General features: G+C 43.4%; 1 protein-coding gene across 4 annotated transcripts in view; it reads left to right on the top strand.

Annotated features, from left to right (window-relative positions):
• The window catches only part of LCP1 (lymphocyte cytosolic protein 1), a 50,369-nt gene that overhangs the window by 11,892 nt on the left and 23,640 nt on the right, over positions 1-14,837 (top strand). For 2 of the 4 annotated variants that reach the window (XM_054271616.1, XM_054271613.1), the window contains exon 1: positions 8,080-8,228. The exons of 1 other annotated variant lie outside the window; for it this stretch is intronic. The gene's annotated coding sequence lies outside the window, so the exon portion shown is untranslated. Of the gene's footprint in view, positions 1-8,079; positions 8,229-8,506; positions 8,533-14,837 lie in introns of those variants that run through there. One more of the 4 variants, XM_054271615.1, reaches the window with a different exon arrangement.

The raw sequence follows: 14,837 nt of genomic DNA on the forward strand, positions 1-14,837 counted from the left end.
GTTTGACCAGTAAGATGAATTTTAAAAGAACAAACCAAAAAATCAAGGAAAAGCTTCTTTTTGCTTTGATGCTGATTTTCCCCTTCCAAAGCCTTTTCCTTTTTTTTTTTTTTTTTTTTTTTTTAATCTATATGTGTCATGGAAGAGATTAATCCCAAATACGAGCTCTGACTCAGAAGTCTAGTTAATCACTAAGTAAAAACATTATGAGAACTAGATTTGTTCACATTCCTTTACAAAAATAGACATGCAACAGGTAAGAGTTTGTTGGATTCAGCGCCTTTGTGAAAAGCCTGACCTCAGATCACAGAATAATAGAATAAAAGAATCACAGATTGGAAAAGACCCTTGAGATAAGATTAAGTTCAATGGTAAACCAAGCGCTATCAAGGCCACCATTAAACCATGTCCCTGAGTGCCACAACTACACCTCTTTTAAATACCTCCAGGGATGGAGAGTCAACCACTTTCTTAGGCAGCCTGTTCCTGTCTAGGGAAGAAATCTTTCCTAATAACAAAATAAACCACTCCTGGCAAAACCTGAGGCCACTTCCTCTTGTCCTGTTACTTGGGAGAAGAGACTGACCCCAGCCTGCCTACAGCCTCCTTTCAGATAGTTGTAGACAGATCCCTCCTGTGATTTCCGTATGATGCCTCCACTAGAGAAAACCCTCTTTTTTTTTTTTTTTTTTGCAAAAAATGCAATCTTTTTTTGTCATCCTGCAGCTTCAGTAGATGCAGGGCACGTTCCTTCTGAACAAAAGGCTGACACCCAGCACAGGGCTTGGATAACTTAGTGCTGGCTTTCACTCTTCACCTGCAGGAGGATGGCAGGTGCCTCTAGTGCAGCTCCAGAAGCAGGACTGGCTCTGCCAACACAACCATGGCAAGGCTGGAAACAAAACCCCTTCAGTTTGGCAGTGCAGGGGGAAATATTTTTTTTTGGATGTGCTGTAGAAACCCAGCAAGTTCCTTCTGTGTTATGCAAAATTTCCCCTCCTGACAGGGAACTAACAACTGCTTGTAAGTGTTTCTGGGCAGCAGTTCCAGGGCAAAACTTGGGCCCCAGGCTTGCGTGTGAGAGGCTGCAAACAAGAAATGGAGATTGTGAGCACAGTTACAAATTTTATGAGTATTGCTGGCTTCAAAGCTTGACACCAAGCAAGCAGAAACTGCCAGGGTAGGAGTGAGGAAATGACCAGAGGTAGATGGAAAAGCAGGGGAAAAAAAGAGAAAATGTGCAAAGGAAAAATGAGATAAAGGGAAACATGCCAAAGAAAGAGGAAGATATGCAAGAATATAGCTTTTAAAAAAGCTGAGAAGAAAAAGAAGAAAACTAAGGTAAACACAGAGCAGACAGACTAGGATGTAAAATTTCTAACATTTAAAATCCTATAAAGTCAGAACATAATGATAGAGTGTTCAAGGAGACACATATGGAAGTGAACCCATGTGCACATGACATTTTGTTCAGTCCTACAGGTATTTGTGTACAAATTTTCATCTGGATCCAAAGGAAATTGAATTATTGTTTTCTTGGCAAAAAGCTGCCTGCTGTTCAGGAGAGCAGTGTAATTTATAATCATGGGGGTTTTTTTCTCCTGCCGTGGTTTGCAGCAGAAGACAGGTACTTGAAATTCTGGCAGTGGGCTGGCAGTGCCTGAGTTTGCAGCAGGACAGCTTTGTCTTGGCTGTGACAGCCACCCTGTGCAGGGCAGGGGCCCTGGGAAAGCCCATCCTGCTGCTGTGTCAAAGCTGACGGTGGTTCACTCACCAAAAACTGAGTGAGATTGAGGCTGAAAGTACATGAGAAGGTTGGTTAACCATGAGTCAGCTTCTGCCAAATCAGATTGTCAAAAATCATTACTTTGCTTCCTCACAGTTTTGCAAAAATAACTGGTATAACAAGTTTAATTAAAAATAAAATATTTTTTTGTCCCATCTGTTTCTCCTGCTTTTTTAGTCCTGTAAGCATCTGGCCAGCTGACCCACCAAAAAATCGCATTTTATGTATTTCCTTCCATCACAAAGTCAAATTATTTCCTGAAAAAAACCCAGGAAGACTAGAAAACACATTGAACTGTGTTAGGATCTAACCAAGGCACTGGTTTTCTCTTGTTGTAGGACTACCAAAACAGGATAGAGAGTATTGTTGCAACAGCCTCCATGAATGACACTTCTAGACCCATCTCCATCTGGGAATGGGTTTATCAGCTGGAAGAGTCACTGCCAGTCTCTGCTGGAAATGTGGGATTTGCAGCTTTCCTGGGAGAGCCTTGGAGGTGTGCCCTTCTCCCACTGCATCCAAACCTGGGAGCTAACAGTGGCCAGGCTTCTCCAACCTCTTCTTGTCACTCTCTCACCAAGTAAAACCTAAGATTTGCTCATGCACTGTTATTAATATTTCACTACTCCTCCCCTTTGCAGCAAATGGATGGTTTTGATCAATAATTCATGGCTGGGCGTAGCCTATTAAATTTGAAGTGGGGTGTATGCTTTCCTGTTATTTATTTATCATTGCTTTTATTTTACAGGGTGTTTTTTCCCCTGCTATTTCATTTTTCCCTTGCTTAAATGCCTCTCCTTCAAAGTTCAGACTGCTTGCAGGAAATTAATCTTGTGCCTTATGACTTTTAAGTAAGACTAAGCTCTCTGCAAGGGCCTGAGACTGAGCTACAAGGAAAACTTTCAGACCCACTCAGCCACTTCAGGGCCAAAGATCTCTTTGAAACAAATAACTTGGGGAATTTGGTAACAAATCCAGCTGCTCAAAGCTCATCCCTGGCCTCAAGAGCTGCCTGCTCTTTGTTTCACAGAGATATTTGGCTACTTCTGCTGAGGGAACGACCTGCTCCAAGACCAGCAATCAGGTGTTGCCCTGTCCCCTCCTTTGCCAGTGGGGGCTGTTCTATTGGAACCCTCCTGAACACAGGTTTTGGGGAGTGTAAATCTTCCTGGGCTGGAAGGTTGTAGGTTGTATCCCCTAGATACAAGTGGCCTTCTCCTATGTGAAAACAGTCTACTCATGTCTTTTTTGATTTTTGTGGCTCATCTTGACTCACAAATAAGACAGATTGTAGTGAAACTGAGATAAAGATTTCCTTGGAAAATTCTAAGACAGATTACTGAGTATAGGGCTTGGAAATGGAAAGCTGCACAAGCATGGGAACTCATAAACCAATCTCCTGGCCATTATCCTCCTGGTCATTCCTGTGCCCAGGTCCAGGGGAAAGGGTGAGGTTCGGAAAGCTGCTGATCTGAGAATTACCCTACCAAAATCATGCTTTTCAGTATGACTGAACTTCTTTCTACATTCCTCTTTCTCCAGCCTTGCCAGTATGCAAGCCTGGGTGTCCCTCCTTGACCGAGTAAATGTCTTGTTGCTGATGGGCACTCAGGGTTGCCATATTTGCTGTGTGGCACAGGCTTCTTCCCTTCATTCCCACCTGTGTGCATGGCATGGGCCATCACTTTCCCCCTCCTCTCAACTGGGGAGGCCTGCGGGAGTTGGTGACTCCTGCTGTGGTGGTTGAATGGGGGTTGGAGACAGGTTTCTCAGGGAAGGAGGGCATGGTGGCAGACTTCAGCTGGAGGCAAAGCTCTGGCAGGGGTAGATCCACCCTACTCCTTCCTGCATGGACAGATTCAGACAAAGAATGAGAAGCTCTTGTTGCACCAAGAGGTATTTCATGATACCACAATTCCACCCCCAACAGACGCCAGGACCACGTTGGGACAAGTTCAGTGGGATCACCCAGCATTGCTTTGCATTCTCAGGGGTTTTTCTGGCATATGTAATGCAGGAGGAGCACAGTGTAAAAGGTCTGAGTTTCACATGCATTCTGCAAAGCCCCATCTGTAGCATTCTCTCTCCTGCAGAGATCACAGGTGGCATTTCAGGGTACACTGCTAACACAGACCCAGCAGTGGGTCAGATTACCACCTGGCACCTGAGCACATGCCATCAGAGTAATGATTCCTGCTTTACAAAGACTCATTTACCTTTCAACAGCTTTGAGGTTCTCAGGGTCCACATTCAGAGGCAGTTCAGTGCCTAAATCACTAGTGCTTACAGGATGTGTCACCGACTTTCATAGAAACAAGGACAGAGTCACACAATAAAGGCACAACTCAGCATCAAGCTGTAGTAGGAATTAGATCAGTTCTTCTGTACTTATATATGAACAAGATATTATTTGTTAAAAGGAGATAATTTTAAAATAATTTCCATTATTTTGATTTGCCGTAGTTTTTCATGGACCAGGATGTTCCTCTCAAAGGGTTAATTTAAAATTGTGTGGCATTTAGTCAGATGCTTTGCAAGGTCCACAAGAAGCTTTCATTCAGCTTGGAAGATCTGTGCTACAGTCCCCACTCTGCTCCCTACCACACACTCCCCACCCCAGAGTGTGGCCTACAACCTGTGACCAAATCAGCTGGGCCGAGGAACATGTGGCATTATATCAGTGTGATTTTGCAAAGTAATGGCTTTTGGAGAAAGGCATTTCCTGAAGTAGAAGCAGCCTGCAGGAAGGCAAAGTTCTTGGGAGATTGCAGTGGGCAGTTAAAAATGAGAGCACCAAGAGGGGGGTATGGCAGGAAAGGCCCCCATAGGGATACACAGCCCGAGTGCCCATAAGGAAATGACTGACCTACAGCAGAGCCCAGCTCCCTCCTCAGCTGGGCATCCCTGCAAACCCTCTCCTGGCTGCCAGAACACAGCACTGCCGAAGCTGCTGGACCTCTTCTTAGGCAGATACCCCAGATCCTTCAAATATAATTCCCATTCTTTGGTGGAAGTGGGATTACTGGTTCCTACCTGCTTTTTGGGTTGTCACTTACTTTGCCAGGAAATATCCAAGCCTTGTGGCAGGAGAGCACAGGCAGTTTCTTGTAGTGGGATAGAAGATAAGAAAACAAAGATAGTGTAGAAAGTAATCTCACCCCTAAGGAGTTGCAGCTGGGCCAACCACCAAGGGTTAGGAGCAGGCCTGACTTTAACAGGCCACAGCTGTGACCAGTGAGAAGAAGAGTGCTATGAAAGAGTGGGGTGGCTGGGTGACAAGGGAACTGAAGTCAGTGCTCTGAGGAGCTGACCACAAGAAACACCAAGAAGATACGAAACTTTTGTGATAAGGAGACAACAGTATGGAACACCTGTGATAAGATGACAACACTTTCTGCCCTCCCCAAGGCAGCTGGTGTGAAGGGGAGAGAGGTGAGAGGCCTTTGGCAGGCGAGGAGGCTGAAGTGAAAGTGCTCTGTGACTCACAGCTGTGGCCCTGGCTCAGGGGTGGAAGCAAGGAGCAGGTAACTCATGGAAGGCTTTGGAGCCTGTGGTAACAGTCTGGCTGATCTGCAGTGAAGTGTGACACAGGCAGCAGGATGGGACTGTCAGCACTGCCAAGAGCACTTGGAAAGAAAGGCCTTTCAGGCACAGGCACAATAAGGGCCAAGACTTGTGAAGTGGTGTAGTGGTGACAGCAGCGGGGAAAAGATTGGTTTTGACCTTTTCAGCTGTGTCTCAGGGGCATGGTCTGTTAACAACTATAGTCCTCCCTCTGCAAGTGATTGAACACAGTGCATGCTAATTTATGGTACTTAATTTATAGACAATCATCTTTGATATTTCCTAATGTCTTTTCCTGTAATTGGAGGACCACCTCTCCTTTACTTTTTTTTTTTTTACCTTTAATACAGATAAATCTCAAAGCAGTTGCGTTGATATTTTGGCCCTAAGACTGAAGCTGTAGGTCAAGTGTATTGTTTTTCTGAGGTGGGACAGTAATGGTAATGGACATTTAAGTCAGTCCCACAGCACAGCCTGTCCTAACACCAGCTGGCCTGTTCCTAGCCATAAGCATTCTTTATGGCAAAATGCAAGCTATTTTATATTGTAGAGTTACAATTCAACACCCTTCTAGGAAACCAGGACCATAGTAATATCATGCCCTGTATAAGAAATTACTTTAGAGACATGATTCTCATGGAATCCTACATTGTCAGCAACAACACATCATGGAATCCTACATTGTCAGCAACAACACAGAGGTCCACACATAGGTACAAGTTAACCAGGTACAGGTAGGAGATAACTATTGCACTGTCCCACTGAAGTGTGTTTCAGTGCTGCCCAGTAAAATTGCTATTTGTGTGACGCTTCAAGGATGCACAGGGGAGGGTGTAAATACTGTGTTATGACAGGACTTCAGCTGGGGTTGTATCTAAATTTTAATAATAAAAGGTTTAATAATATTTGGTGAGACAGCATTAGCTATACAGGGACAACCCAGCAGATCTTGAGGCAGAAAAAGGGATTCATGATCCACGTCTCAAACATGTGTTTTGTTTATGTCTGCCTCATAAATCCCTCATACTTTAAATCTCATCCTTGCTCTCCTTGTATTTCCAAGCTTGTCTGAACACTTCTTTAACACAGCTGGTGCCTATGGGATGTGCTGGTATTGAATCAGTGCTGAGGACACAGTGTCGAGCTCAGTCTAGGTCATGTAAATATAAAATACCACACAGCATGGTGGAAACTCTGAGTTGCTCCCCTGCCTTCTGCATAAGCTGTAACAACTCAAGAGAAGGTGCTAAGAGTGTTAAGCAAATATATCTGATAAGGAAACACCCACCCCAGTTTTCCTGTTTGAGTAGGGTGTTAGATTTAGAGCACACATCCCTTTGGTGCCCTCTTACTTGTCTCAAAAAAGACATTGCAGCATTTAATGGGATATCATGGAGACCAACAAAAGTAATTTAGGATTTGGAAAAGGTCTGTGAGAAAAAAGCTGGAACAGACCATCAGGCTCATGCAAAATATCCTGGAAAACAAAGAGGAGCTGTGGCACACCTTATCAAATACTATAGAGGAAGTATTTTTTCAATGGAAGTGAGTAACCAAAAATGCCTGGAAAGTGTTTCAACGTACCTCTGAAGAGAGCAAAAGTATGCTGATTCAAGGATGGATCTTAATTATGGAGATTTGTTCATGAAAGGGCTTCCTTGAACCTCTTTACAACAGCATGTAGCTCATGGGCCAGGGAATGACAGCTTTTTCATTAAAGACATACAGTTTGGTTATTGTTTTCACCTGCCTGTTTTCAGAGGTAAAAGAACAGAAGTTTTGAAAAATCTGAAGGATGATTCTTCGGCCTGTGGAAAGTGGCAAGAATCTTGCTGTTAAGGCAGAACATTTCTTAAAATCCCTGTGGCACTGATTATTAACTTTTCTCTCTTGATGTGTTTTCAGATCTAAGCCTTCTGTACTGCTGCATTGTTGGGGCTTGAAAGATGGTTTATATTTGCATCCATCGAGCACTTTTACATGTGGCCTCAGTGCATTGGGAAATGCGTTCTTGAAATCTGTGTTAGTTGTGAGGTGGTGTGAGGAGGGCTGTGTTCTTTCTTAGGCTTCCCTGTTCAATAAAGGATTGGACAAACTGTAGGAACACACCAGGATGGAGCACAGCAGGTCAGAGAACAGTGAGAGAGGGTTCAACTTGTTCAGCCCGGAGAGGAGAAGGCTCAGAGGGATCTTGGCATCCACACCACCCTAATCAGAGCTCATAGAGAAGATGGAGCCAGCCTTTTGTCAGCGATGAACACTGATAATGAAAAGGTAACAAGGTGCATCAAAGGAAATTCCAAGCACTTGCATGGAAGAAGTTTTCGCAGGGAGGGCAGTCCAACGTTGGCAGAGGTTGTGTGGCAATGCTGAGGAGTTTCCATGCCTGGTGACTGTGCCCCAGTCTGGCCTGGCAGCCAGCCCTGCCTGGTGAGTGAGGTATTACTGTTGTTCTGTGCCTCAAGTGTAGCCACCCTTACCAGTGAAGAAAGGAAGCATTTTGAGCGTGCCTGTATTCCCTGAACAAGAGCGGTACTAAGAGGAAACTCACAGCAATGGGCCTATTGGAGGAGAGCTGAGGTGAAGAGGTAGAGACCAGAGACCAGAGACTTCGTTTCCTTATAAAGACAAAAATCTATTGCACTATGAGGTTTTGTCACCACTCACTTCCCTCTCTGGTCTCAGTTGTGGGCTTGCACTCTTGGGCTTGCCTAGCAGCGCTGCAGAAAAGGAAGAGTTTCCTTGTCTGCAGTGACAGCTGCTTTGCAGTCCCTCCACCCTACAGGACGTTTGGTTTCTTTCAGAAGTTCTGCCCTTTCCGTTGGATTTGCAACTGCTGAGCTCTTCGTTGCTCTGACCCACTGCTTGAGCCCAGGAGGTAAGATCACAGCATCTGGTGTTTTTTTGGCAGGCTGCTCTCACTGAGAGCCCCAGCAGTTTAACTGCACAGGAAATTGTGGCTGCCATGAAAAAACAGCAGGTTCTGTATTAGCATGAAGCATTTTCCAGTAGTCTTGTGCACAGCATTTCTACTGACCTTCAGGAAAGTGTTTGATAGATTTAATTTGGCAGAGTGGCTTTTGGCTGAGTAGAATGGTAGTCTTGGAGTTGGCATTGGCTTGGAAGGGCATGATAAAGTAAGAAGCCATTATTTAGATTGAAGACTGGATCCATGTAAGAAGGTAATTTTAATTTCAGTGATGAAAAACACTGATTCATAAGTATAATGTATTTTGGCTCATAGTGCTTACAATGTAATCTGCTGGCTGTTAAGACATTTATATCAGGTTTTTAGAAATGTAATTGTACTTTCCAGTGGATAAATAAAACTGATTCATATTAGAGCCTGATTGCAGTAGGAACTTCTGCTTTTAAAATAGTGACATGGCGGGGGGTCCTAATGTTATAGTTGCCTTTTAAGATCTTGACTGGTGAACCTGGTCAGGCTAGTCCCTTGCCTTCTTTGGGGTTTCAGCTCAGGCTCTGGATGAATTGAAAATTGTGAATGTCTACAGATATTTTAGGTGGTATTATTGTGAAAAGGAGCCTCCAGGCTTAACTGTCTTCTCTGTAAGAGCAGTAGTCTTGCTGGTTTTGTCATATAGTGATTCCCTCAGCACATGGATTTGGTTTGAACACTGGAACTTTAGGTCTTTCTTATCGCAACCAAAGTCTCAGACCAGGCTGGCTGACTGATCTCATACTGCTACAGGTGTCAGGTGAAGATTATCTCTAGCAAATGCAGCTGGCTGCTCAGCAGATGGGGTTTGACCACCTTGCTAAAAGCAGATCACACCCTGGCACCCCTCCCACAGAGGAACTCCAGCATGTTTCACCTTCCTCCCCTCTTGCCCACCCACAGGAGCAGTCTGGCAGCCTGAGCTGGGGAAGATCTCATGAGTAGACAGGAGATGTGGAAACCCCCTCTGCGGTGGGAAACTCCACTGAGAAGCGATGCCAGAGCCAGGAGGGGCTGGGAAGTACCTGCCTGCTTGCTGGTAACATGAGCGGGAATTTCTGCTTCCATCCTGACCATAAGGTCCAGATTTACTTAGCTCAGAAGCTGAAGGTCAAAAAAGGGATGTGTTATCTTACTGGGTTTGAATTTGCTTCCTCAGCTTGACCAGAGTGTCTCCTTGGACTGAATATTGTTATGGTCATAAGATGTTTGTTCTTAAACAAATCTAGCGGTGTTGCTCTTCTTCTCTTACTCACAGAACCTACCACACACTCCATTGTCTTGTATTTTGCTCTCAATTTTTTGACCCCATTTCTTTCTGATTTCAGTCATGAGCAGTTTAAAACAGCTGTGTAGCTTGGAGTGGAATTATCTTGATCGAGAACCTACTGTAAAACTCATTGCCATATGTTTTTTATAAAGCATGAAAGAACTAGGAAGAGATTGAGTAAAGGGGAAGGAAGGAGATGGGGGAGACCAGGGGAGTAAAGTACATACAGAAATGTAGCTCATTTTCATACCCAGCTCCTTCATGCAAAACAGTAGACTCCAGTGAAATGCTGATGCAAAATGTAAAATATTTATCAAAATGAAAAATATTTAGGAAAAAATCTGAAACAGTGTTTAGGTGCTGCAGGACAGAGTACAGGAGAGTCTGTTGGATGCTCTGTACATTTCCACAGTTATCCAAGGGGAAAGCTGTAGGATGGGAAATAAATTCCTGCCCCTTGATGAAACAAGTAGGGTGTCCTGGACATGGAGGCTGTGCCAACAAGCAGGAGGGTGGCATGTGAGAGGCATGAGAGGGACATCCAGTGACCAGGCTTGGGGACCATGCCATAAAGCCAAATCATTCTTCAGAGGAAAGGGGAGCAGGAGGGCTGTGCCTTCTGCTGCTCCAGGTGCTGCTTGAGTTCCCCACTGCACACTGCAGCTCCCAGCACAGCACCATCACAGGATACGGGTCCAAGCAACAGCACAGCTGTAAAGGAGGGCTGTGTTCAGATGTGCTCTTCTTTTTCTGGTCTGATTTTGTGGGTGGAAGGGCCTGGTCACTGCTGGAGTCACTGAGGTGTCCTGCAAAACTGAGGATAGAATTCAACTCCTGGCATGGGAGAGACAGCAGCAGATTCATAAATCCTTGTGGAACCAAGCAAATGCAAAAATGTGTTTGTATGTAAAAACCTCCTTTTTACAGCTGGAACATGTTTTTAATATTTTCCGTGTGCAGAGGAACTGTTTTCCTGCAAATGAGCTGGAACCAGAGGCTGTCTCCTCTCTTTCTTGCATCAGTTACCAGGCTGCCTCAGCACATTTGGGTCAGTACTTCATGACCTGACCCCTCACCCTCAGGCTGAAGCACACAGGAACAGGAATAGAAGATTCTATCTGTCCCTCCAAGGTTTTATGCCCATCTGCCACCCCATCTGTGCTGTGATAGATTCTCATACCTTTATCCAAAGCAGACCCTGCAGATGCTCTCCTCTTCTCCCACCTTTGTTAGTGAAGATGGAACTGGGTGGGACAGGGGTTTCCATGCCAAATGGGACACCTGTTGAATGACTGAAACTGTTTGTCAGTTTGAGAATCAAAATGTTCCTTTATCTATGGAAAAATGTTCTCACTTTAAAGCCAGCTAGCCTGTGTTTATAAAGAGATGAGAAAGATAAGTGACTCAACAAGAAATGTAGGGTACTGGATCAATCTTTTTTTTTTTAAGAAAAATTGTACAGACTTTGATTGAAAACTAATTTACACCTAAATGCTATCTCCCTAGTAGGATGTATCTTATAGCTACAAGACACATAAGGAGAGTATTTATAGGTTCAGACCTCTGCTTTTTCAATGTCTTAATTTTCTGGAAGGATTAGCCCTCCCTGCCACTGAGTGGTATATTGGAAAGAGATCTCCATCTCTTTCCAGACCCTGTGGATCTTCCCTTCCCTACTGTTGACCAGTAATTGATTTAGGACTGAGGCATCACACTGACAAATAAGGTCCTTTATGAAATGGAACATTAACAAATAACTCATGGGCATTGCTGCGTTCCTTCTGAACAGTGATAAATGTATTTTCTCGGTATTTCTTTTCAAATTGTATAAGAAAAAAACCCAGATAAAGTGCAACATCTTAATAATCCCAGTGCCTACATACATGGCAAGATTTGCTGTTGCAGACACCAGTCTTTTAAAAAACCTTTGAGGCGAAGATTGTCATTTATTGTGGGCTAACTCATGAATCTTTGTAATGTACTAGGGAGGAAGTATTTGCCATATCTGCAGAAAGACTCCTCTTGGTGTCTTGAATGCTGAGTAAAACAGCAAGATGCCAACCAAACTGAAGGTACTGTGATCCAAGTTACCCATTGTTAACAGAGGGTGTTTCTGTCTACTTTAGGATTTAAAATTTAGCTCAGCATCTTTGAGGAAATTTAAAAAATATTCTTATTTATCTATAGGTATTTCAGTAGGGAAAATGTCAGAGCCCAACATGCATAACATGAAAAACTAACTTTTTTTCATGTTATGCATGAAAAAGTCACCTCATGTGTTTGAAATATTGCAGTTCGTGCTTCTTAAATGATTTTCAAAGTCCTTGTGTAAGACGTGTCTAATTGGCATGAGGTTCCAAATGTGTTTGTGTTTGCTGATATTGTCAGCCATAGTGAGCAGCTGTCTGAGTTACTCACCAGCATGGAAGAGAGGTATAAACTCTGGTTTTCATCTTGCATCATGAGCAGAAAAAAAGCTGTCACAAAAAACCAATCCACTCTGTGTGCCTGGAAGCTGTGACACCAAACAAGGATAAAGGACATCAATGGGATTGTTTGTTTGTCTAAGGAGGCTGGGTACCCCAGAGCTATCACTGCAAATGATCACTGGCAGCTCACTTCAATTCAGCATTAAAGCTGCTATCTTATTTTGCTGTGGGTGCAGTGTGGATCACCCTGCTGGTGCAGGGATCTAAGTACATTATTTTGATCAGAACTGTAAGAGAAATAACAGCTAATAATAAATATGTAGGAGAAAAGCATGACAGTAGCAAATATGCTGAGACTGAAGTTCAATTGAGAGATGAACTATTCTGGATTATGCTGAAGACCATGTTTGGCTGATTGCCAACAAGATGGCTTTGCCTGCTGCCTTTTAGTCAAAGGGTTTTGCTGATGAGCACAAGATGAAACTTTCAAATTGAGGAACTTCTAGGCCACACTGCTGTAGTTTTGTAGCCTTGATTCTTCTTTCAACATGAGATCTACTGTATCATTTATCTTTTTCTCACCCTTTAGTAACAATTAAAGTGGCAAAAACTTGTCTCCAGAAGGAAAGAATCAGAATCTAGCTCAAAAATCTCCTCTTGTCTCCTCCTCAGCCTTCCACACTGTAGGAATCAGCTGAGACAAATCATTTGGACAGAAATGCATATGGATATATGGACATATGTGTGATATCTTCTGAGAGAAAGGTAGAGGGAAATATTTCTGGGGAGGAATATCCTATCAGGGGTATTCTGAAGAGTGACCAGGAATAGGCAGGTATGCAAAGGTGCAATAAATGTGGGACAAATATTGAATATGTCTGAGATAACTCTTGTTTTCCCTTGTACTTTTCTGGCCTCCAAGATGCTTCAGATCTTTCACAAGAGTTTCTGCACAATTCTAAGGACTCTTCTCTCAATCCTCCCTGCTGGTGGCATGATCCAGTGCAGGCTGTGCCTTGGGGAAGGATTGCTGGGGCTGCCTCTTTGATGTCAGCTGGGAGGGAAAGTCTATTGCAGAAGAGAGCTGGGGAAGTATTCCCCATCCCTACAGAAAGCCGGATGTTGGAAATTGAACTTGTGAGTGAGATAAGAAAGAGAAAAGGAGTTAGAACTATGAGGTTTGGCAAAGTGAAAGGCAGAGTTTTGTGTGTGCAGGGGGACAGTCTCACATTGCCCCATGAAACAGCTGACAGCTGTTTTGCAACAGCCAGTGCCTCTTATTTCATCATATTTCAGAAAAAAATAAGCAAGTTTGAAGAGACGATAATAGGAAATTTATATATGCCAGGGAACATGTGTCATACCCCTCTCCAACAGCTAGACAAGTTATCATATAATTAGCAAAGTACCAGTGCATTAACAAAGCAAACCCCTGATGGTAGAAAGTGAGTAAATTTTAGTAATGTCTTTGACTTTCTTGAAACCAAATTCACAGTTAAGTTGTTCCTAACTAAATATGTTTGTGAAAGGCAATGTTGTTCCATGAAATGTGCTTTTTTGCTTTGGGGAAAGGTACAACTTTATGTCTATCTATGAAGTGCCATTTCATGTCTTCAAGGTTTTCATTGCCTTGCTTGCAACAAAGCTTAAACACCAGAGCAGTGGGGAAAAATATCAAACAAGGTAACCATTTAATACAAGTCTTGGAAACCTTGAAGTTTTAATGGGTTTGCCATTTATTATTTATAGTGCATGGTGGGTGTACACTTTGCCAAGCAATGCATAACCAGGCAGCTCCTCTGAGTATGGCTTCAAAATCGAAAAGAAAATGGAAGAACATCAATATCCCTGTGTTTCAATTTAGCAATTATGTTAAGGTTTAAGATTATTTTAGTTCTTCCTTTATATTCCAGTTCAAAAATAGTTTGTTATTAGATCTCTTAAAACATCAGTGTGGTCATAGGTTCTTCTGAGGATAAGGTCAAATACAAGGAAGCTTTAGGGCATGGCTGTGACATATTGGAAATGATGGCAGGGAAGGGAATGCTTTGCTAAAGGCTCTTTTGGTACCAGTTTGCTTGTATGCTCAGCAGCTTAGGTGAGAACCTCTTCCCTTTTTTACACCAACTGGTAACTCAGCAGTCTTCTGGGGAGGAAAGAGTGTATTTACACAACTTTGTTTTGCTTTTGCAATAGCGGGTTTATGCTGCTTGCCAAACTAGAAAGAAGTGTTGCTTCCAGGCAATGTTGTAATCCGGATGTCCTGAAGCCATCTGAATTTCAGACTATCTCAGGGAGTTTTCTATTTTCCTTCTGAATGTTTATGACCTTCCATTTATTTCTTGTTGGCAGTTCCACTGCCTTTCTTGCACTGACCCAGGGAGGTGTCTTCCCCTCCTCAGCATCCTGCCTCAGCATCTAAGCACGTGCTCACTTTCACCTCGTTCTCCCTGAGACACTTCAGCTCTTTCACTGATCTTCCATCACACCAAGTTCAAGATCCTTCCTCCCAGCTGCTCCTGATCTTTAATATCTCATCTGTGCTGACAGCTAAGCTGTTTGTCTTCAGTCTATACTAAACTCCCTTCTGTCTTGCCAAACCTCTCCCCTGCCCAGCTTTTCTCTGTGCTTATGGCCATACATTACTTTGCTCAAAGCCATTGTCTGGTTCTCACCAGCTGGTTTTCCCTTTGCTCCTTCCTCAGGTGGCTCCTCAACAAATGTTCCCTCCAAAGGAGCTCTTTCAACTTGTTCACATGGCTCATCATCATTGCTCATCCACATATTCTCCTTTGCTCTTATATCACCCTCTGCATTTTCTCTCTGCAT

Source organism: Melozone crissalis, unplaced genomic scaffold (genome assembly GCF_028551555.1).
Source record: "Melozone crissalis strain CALT ecotype California unplaced genomic scaffold, PUWL_Pcris_2 ptg000013l_1, whole genome shotgun sequence".
NCBI lineage: Eukaryota > Metazoa > Chordata > Aves > Passeriformes > Passerellidae > Melozone > Melozone crissalis.